At 38.1% G+C, this 7,940-nt stretch overlaps 1 non-coding gene across 1 annotated transcript; it reads right to left on the minus strand.

Annotated features, from left to right (window-relative positions):
- Positions 1 to 4,349: 4,349 nt before the first annotated feature.
- Positions 4,350 to 4,453, minus strand: LOC112787713 (small nucleolar RNA R71). Its single transcript, XR_003195109.1, has one exon. It is a non-coding gene; the product is annotated as a small nucleolar RNA R71 (small nucleolar RNA).
- Between the last annotated feature and the right edge of the window lie 3,487 nt (positions 4,454 to 7,940).

The following is a 7,940-nucleotide window of genomic DNA, read 5'->3' on the forward strand; positions in this document are numbered from 1 at the left end:
TCTTGGAGTTGGAGAGAAACCCACTTGTGAACCGGGCCATGAACCGGAAAAGCTTGAGTAAAAGTTTGAGGCAAACTTTGACTCAAGCTTTTTGTAGCAGCTTGCTCTTTTTGCTGTCATCTACGTTTGGCTTAAAGTTTGAGGTCAAACTTTAGCTCAAATGTGGATCCTCCCTTGTATGTCTTGTGGCGCTACTTTTTCCTCTTGTCAACGTTGCCAATTTTATGCCAACTGATGAGCGGATAATTTATACGCTTTTTGGCATTGTTTTTAGTATGTTTTTAGTAGGATCTAGTTACTTTTAGGGATGTTTTCATTAGTTTTTATGTTAAATTCACATTTATGGACTTTACTATGAGTTTGTGTATTTTTCTGTGATTTCAGGTATTTTCTGGCTGAAATTGAGGGACTTGAGCAAAAATCAGATTCAGAGGTTGAAGAAGGACTGCTGATGCTGTTGGATTCTGACCTCCCTGCACTCAAAATGGATTTTCTGGAACTACAGAACTTGAAATGGCGCTCTTCCAATTGCGTTGGAAAGTAGACATCCAGGGCTTTCCAGAAATATATAATAGCCCATACTTTGGCCAAGAATAGATGACGAAAACTGGCGTTCGACACCAGCTCTCTACCCAAATCTGGCGTCCAGCGCCAGAAAAGGAGCCAAAACCAGAGTTGAACGCCCAAAGTGGCACAAAAGCTGGCGTTCAACTCCAAGGAGGACCTCTACACGTGAAACACTCAAAGCTCAGCCCAAGCACACACCAAGTGGGCCCCGAAAGTGGATTTATGCATCAATTACTTACTTCTGTAAACCTTAGTAGCTAGTTTATTATAAATAGGACCTTTTACTATTGTATTAGGCATCTTTGATCAGTTGTATGCTATCTTAGATCACGTTTGAGGGCTGGCCTCTCGGCCATGCCTGGACTTTCACTTATGTATTTTTAACGGTAGAGTTTCTACACTCCATAGATTAAGGTGTGGAGCTCTGCTGTTCCTCAAGGATTAATGCAAAGTACTACTGTTTTCTATTCAATTCATCTTGTTTCGCTTCTAAGATATTCATTCGTACTTCAATCTGAATGTGATGAACGTGACAATCATCATCATTCCCTATGAACGTGTGCCTGACAACCACTTCCGTTCTACCTTAGACTGAATGAGTATCTCTTAGATCTCCTAACCAGAATCTTCGTGGTGTAAGCTAGAATGATAGCGGCATTCAAGAGAATCCAGAAGATCTAAACCTTGTCTGTGGTATTCCGAGTAGGATTCAATGAATGAATGACTGTGACGAGCTCCAAACTCGCGATTGCGGGGCGTTAGTGACAGATGCAAAAGGATAGTAAATCCTATTCCAGCATGATCGGGAACCGACAGATGAATAGCCGTGCCGTGACAGGGTGTGTTGACCATTTTCACTGAGAGAATAAGATGAAGCCATTGACAAGGGTGATGCCTCCAGACGATTAGCCGTGCCGTGACAGGGCATTGGATCATTTTCCCGAGAGATGACCGAAGGTAGCCATTGACAGTGGTGATGTATCACATAAAGCCAGCCATGGAAAGGAGTAAGACTGATTGGATGAAGATAGCAGGAAAGCAGAGGTTCAGAGGAACGAAAGCATCTCCATTCGCTTATCTGAAATTCTCACCAATAAATTACATAAGTATTTCTATCCCTATTTTATTATATTATTTTCGAAAACTCTATAACCATTTGATATCCGCCTGACTGAGATTTACAAGGTGACCATAGCTTGCTTCATACCGACAATCTCCGTGGGATTCGACCCTTACTCACGTAAGGTATTACTTGGACGACCCAGTGCACTTGCTGGTTAGTTATGCGAAGTTGTGAAGACATGTTTAGACCATGGTCCTGTGCATCCATTTTTGGTGCCATTGCCAGGGAATCAATTTCGAACAACAATTCACAACCTGAGTAGCAATTTCGCATACCAAGTTTTTGGTGCCGTTGCCGGGGATTGTTCGAGTTTGGACAACTGACGGTTCATCTTGTTGCTCTGATTAGGTAATTTTCTTTTTGTTTTGTTTTCAAAAAGTTTTCAAAAATCTTTCAAAAATTTTCTCATCTGTTTTCGAAAAAAAAAAATGTTTTCAAAAATATATTTTTCTTCAGAATTTTTAAGAATGAATTTTAGTGTTTCATGAAGCATGTGAAGCATGGCTGGCTGTAAAGCCATGTCTAATTCTTTTGGATAGAGCATGTTAAGCTTGTCATGACTGAATTACACTCATATTTTTTAAAGCTTGGCTGGCTATTAAGCCATGCCTGACCCTTTGATTGGAGCTTTAAGACTAACATGGCAAGATTCCTGGAATTCATATTAAAAATTTTGGAATCCTTATTTTTATTTTTCAAAATAATTTTCGAAAAAAAAATAATAAAAATACAAAAAAATTAGAAAATCATAAAAATCAAAAATATTTTTTGTGTTTCTTGTTTGAGTCTTGAGTCATGTTATAAGTTTGGTGTCAATTGCATGTGCATCTTGCATTTTTCGAAAACTTCATGCATTCATAGTGTTCTTCATGATCTTCAAGTTGTTCTTGGTAAGTCTTCTTGTTTGATCTTTGCATTTGCACGTTTTGTGTCTTTTCTTGTTTTTCATATGCATTCTTGAATTCTTAGTGCCTAAGCATTAAAGAATTCTAAGTTTGGTGTCTTGCATGTTTTCTTTGCATTAAAAATTTTTCAAAAATGTGTTCTTCATGTTCATCATGATCTTCATAGTGTTCTTGGTGTTCATCTTGACATTCGTAGCATTCTTGCATGCATCACATGTTTTGATCTAAAAAATTCATGCATTGCATAATTTTCATGTTTTTTCTCTCTCATCATAAAAACTCAAAAAATCAAAAAAAAAATATCTTTCCCTCTTTTCTCTCATAATTTCGAAAATTAGATTTGACTTTTTCAAAAATTTTTAAAATCTAGTTGTTTTTATGAGTCAAATCAAATTTTCAATTTAAAAATCTTATCTTTTTCAAAATCTTTTTCACAAATCAAATTTTTTTCATTTTTCTTAGTTATTTTCGAAAATTCTAAAAATATTTTTGAAAAATCTTTTTCTTATTTTTATATCAAATTTTCGAAAATAACATAATCAATTAATGTTTTGATTCAAAAGTTTCAAGTTTGTTACTTACTTGTTAAGAAAGATTCAAACTTTAAGTTCTAGAATCATATCTTGTGATTTTTTGTGAATCAAGTCATTAATTGAGATTTTAAAAATCAAATCTTTTTCAAAACTAATTTCAATCATATCTTTTCAAAATATCTTCTTATCATATCTTTTTCAAAAATTTGATTTCAAAATATCTTTTCTAACTTCCTAACTTCTTATGTTTTCAAAATTTGTTTCAACTAACTAACTAACTTTTTATTTGTTTCCTAACTTTTTCAAAACTACCTAACTAACTCTCTCTCTCTATTTTCGAAAATATCTTCCCCCTTTTTCAAAAATTTCTTTTTAATTAACTAATTATTTTTATTTTTGATTTCAAAATTTTTCAAAAATTACTAACCTTTTTCAAAAACCATTTTCAAAAATCACTAGCTCTTTTTCAAAAATTATTTTCGAAAATTCTCCCTCTCCCATCTTATTCTATTTATTTATTCATCTACTAACATCTCATCTCATATCTATACCCTCCTCACAGTTGTGTTTCTTCCATTATATTACATTCTTTGTCTCCCTCTTTTCTCCCACTAACACAAGGATCCCTATACTGTGGTATAAAGGATCTCTATTATTATTATTTTTATGTGCCCTCTTCTTTGTCATATGAGCAGGAGCAAGGACAAGAACATTCTTGTTGAAGCAGATCCAGAACCTGAAAGGCCTCTGAAGAGAAATTTAAGAGAAGCTAAATTACAACAATCCAGAGATAACCTTTCAGAAATTTTCGAACAGGAAGAGGAGATGGCAGCCGAAAATAATAATAATGCAAGGAGGATGCTTGGTGACTTTACTGCACCTAATTCCAATTTACATGGAAGAAGCATCTCCATTCCTGCCATTGGAGCAAACAACTTTGAGCTGAAACCTCAATTAGTTTCTCTGATGCAGCAGAACTGCAAGTTTCATGGACTTCCATCTGAAGATCCTTTTCAGTTCTTAACTGAATTCTTGCAGATTTGTGATACTTTTAAGACTAATGGAGTAGATCCTGAAGTCTACAGGCTCATGCTTTTCCCTTTTGCTATAAGAGACAGAGCTAGAGTGTGGTTGGATTCTCAACCCAAGGATAGCCTGAACTCTTGGGATAAGCTGGTCAAGGCTTTCTTAGCCAAGTTCTTTCCTCCTCAAAAGCTGAGCAAGCTCAGAGTGGATGTTCAAACCTTCAGACAGAAAGAAGGTGAATCCCTCTATGAAGCTTGGGAGAGATACAAAGGACTGACCAAAAAGTGTCCTTCTGACATGCTTTCAGAATGGACCATCCTGGATATATTCTATGATGGTTTATCTGAGTTATCAAAGATGTCATTGGATACTTCTGCAGGTGGATCCATTCACCTAAAGAAAACGCCTGCAGAAGCTCAAGAACTCATTGACATGGTTGCAAATAACCAATTCATGTACACTTCTGAAAGGAATCCTGTGAATAATGGGACGCCTATGAAGAAGGGAGTTCTTGAGATTGACACTCTGAATGCCATATTGGCTCAGAATAAAATATTGACTCAGCAAGTCAATATGATCTCTCAGAGTCTAAATGGAATGCAAGCTGCATCCAACAGTACTCACGAGGCTTCTTATGAAGAAGGAGCTTATGATCCTGAGAACCCTGCAATAGCAGAGGTGAATTACTTAGGTGAACCTTATGGAAACACCTATAACTCATCATGGAGAAATCATCCAAATTTCTCATGGAAGGATCAAAAGCCTCAACAAGGCTTTAATAATGGTGGAAGAAATAGGTTTAACAATAATAAACCTTTTCCATCATCCACTCAGCAACAGACAGAGAACTCTGAACAAAATACTTCTAATCTGGCAAACTTAGTCTCTGATCTGTCCAAGGCCACTGTGAGTTTCATGAATGAAACAAGGTCTTCCATTAGAAATTTGGAAGCACAAGTGGGCCAGCTGAGTAAAAGGATCACTGAAATCCCTCCCAGTACTCTCCCAAGCAATACAGAAGAGAATCCAAAAGGAGAGTGCAAGGCCATTGACATAAGCAAAATGGCCGAACCCAATGAGGGAGAGGAGGACATGAATCCCAAGGAGGAAGACCTCCTGGGACGCCCAGTGACCAATAAGGAGCTTCCCTCTGAGGAACCAAAGGAATCTGAGACTCATCTAGAGACCATAGAGATTCCATTGAACCTCCTTATGCCCTTCATGAGCTCTGATGAGTATTCCTCTTCCGAAGAGAATGAGGATGTTACTGAAGAGCAAACTGCCAAGTTCCTTGGTGCAATCATGAAGCCAAATGCCAAATTATTTGGCATTGATACTTGGGAAGTTGAACTTCCCTTGTTCATCAATGAACTAAGTGACCTGGATCAACTGACATTGCCTCAGAAGAGACAGGATCCTGGGAAGTTCATAATACCTTGTACCATAGGCACCATGATCTTTAAGGCTCTGTGTGACCTTGGTTCAGGAATAAACCTCATGCTCCTCTCTGTAATAGAGAAACTGGGAATCTATGAGGTGCAAGCTGCTAGAATCTCATTAGAGATGGTAGACAATTCAAGAAAACAGGCATATGGACAAGTAGAGGACGTATTAGTAAAGGTTGAAGGCCTTTACATCCCTGCTGATTTCATAGTCCTGGATACTAGAAAGGAAGAGGATGAATCCATCATCCTAGGAAGACCTTTCCTGGCCACAGCAAGAGCTGTGATTGATGTTGACAGAGGTGAACTAGTCCTTCAATGGAATGAGGACTCCCTTGTGTTTAAAACTCAAGGATCTCCCTCTGCAACCATGGAGAGGAAGCATGAAAAGCTTCTCTCAAAACAGAGTCAACCCAAGCCCCCACAGTCAAACTCTAAGTTTGGTGTTGGGAGGCCACAACCAAACTCTAAGTTTGGTGTTGAACTCCCATATCCAAACTCTAAGTTTGGTGTTGGAGAGTTTCAATAATGCTCTGAACATCTGTGAGGTTCCATGAGAGCCCACTGTCAAGCTATTGACATTAAAGAAGCGCTTGTTGGGAGGTAACCCAATGTTTATTTATCTAACTCTATTATTCTTGTTTTTCATGTTTTCTTAGGTTCATGATCATGTGGAGTCACAAAATAAATATAAAAATTGAAAACGGAGTCAAAAACAGCAGAAGAAAAATCACACCCTGGAGGAGCATCTGCCTGGCGTTCAACGCCAGAACAGAGCATGGTTCTGGCGCTGAACGCCCAAAATGGGCAGCATTCTGGCGCTGAACGCCCAGAACAAGCATGGTTCTGGCGTTCAACACCAGAAATGGCAACAAATGGGCGTTGAACGCCCAAAATGGGCACCAACCTGGCGTTGAACGCCCAGAATTGTGTGCAAGGGCATTTTACATGCCTAAATTGGTGCAGGGATGTAAATGCCTTGACACCTTAGGATCTGTGAACCCCACAGGATTATCTCAGGATCTGTGGACCCCACAGGATCATCTCAGGATCTGTAGACCCCATAGGATCCCCACCTACCTCATCATCTCTCTTTCCATTCATGATCATCCCTTCTGTTTTCCATTTACCACTCACATCCATACACCTACTACCTTCAAAATTCAACATCTCTCTCCCACCCAATCCCACCCATATGGCCGAATACACACATCCATCCATCTCCTCCATATCTTCTTCTTCTTCTTCTATTCTTTCTTCTTTTGCTCGAGGGCGAGCAACATTCTAAGTTTGGTGTGGTAAAAGCATAGCTTTTTTGTTTTTTCCATAACCATTGATGGCACCTAAGGCCAGAGAAACCTCTAGAAAGAGGAAAGGGAAGACAAAAGCTTCCATCAAGGGTCTATAGCTCAGTGGTAGAACATTTGACTGCAAATCAAGAGATCCCTGAGATACCTCAGGGGATACATTTTCTTCCACACAATTATTGGAAGCAACTAAGGGTGGAATATCAAGAGCACTCCATCATCCTTCATGAAATCAGAGAAGATCTAAAAGCAATGAAGGAGGAGCAACAAAGACAAGGAAGAGACATAGAAGTGCTCAAGGACATCATTGGTTCCTCAAGGAGGAAATGCCACCATCACTAAGGTGGATTCATTCCTTGTTCTTATTTCTTCTGTTTTCGTTTTCTATGTTATATGCTTATCTATGTTTGTGTCCTCATTACATGATCATTAGTAGTTAGTAACTATGTCTTAAAGTTATGAATGTCCTATGAATCCATCACCTCTCTTAAATGAAAAATGTTTTAATTCAAAAGAACAAGAAGTACATGAGTTTCGAATTTATCCTTGAACTTAGTTTAATTATATTGATGTGGTGACAATGCTTCTTGTTTTTTTGAATGTATGCTTGAACAGTGCATATGTCTTTTGAAGTTGTTGTTTGAGAATGTTAAATATGTTGGCTCTTGAAAGAATGATGACTAGGAGACATGTTATTTGATAATCTGAAAAATCATAAAAATGATTCTTGAAGCAAGAAAAAGCAGCAAAGAACAAAGCTTGCAGAAAAGAAAAATATAGAAAAAAAAATAGAAAGAAAAAGAAAAAGCAAGCAGAAAAAGCCAAAAGCTCTTAAAACCAAGAGGCAAGAGCAAAAAGCCAATAACCCTTAAAACCAAAAGGCAAGGGCAAATAAAAAGGATCCCAAGGCTTTGAGCATCAGTGGATAGGAGGGCCTAAAGGAATAAAATCCTGGTCTAAGCGGCTAAACCAAGCTGTCCCTAACCATGTGCTTGTGGCGTGTAGGTGTCAAGTGAAAACTTGAGACTGAGCGGTTA

This window comes from Arachis hypogaea, chromosome 20 (genome assembly GCF_003086295.3).
Source record: "Arachis hypogaea cultivar Tifrunner chromosome 20, arahy.Tifrunner.gnm2.J5K5, whole genome shotgun sequence".
NCBI classification, from domain to species: domain Eukaryota; kingdom Viridiplantae; phylum Streptophyta; class Magnoliopsida; order Fabales; family Fabaceae; genus Arachis; species Arachis hypogaea.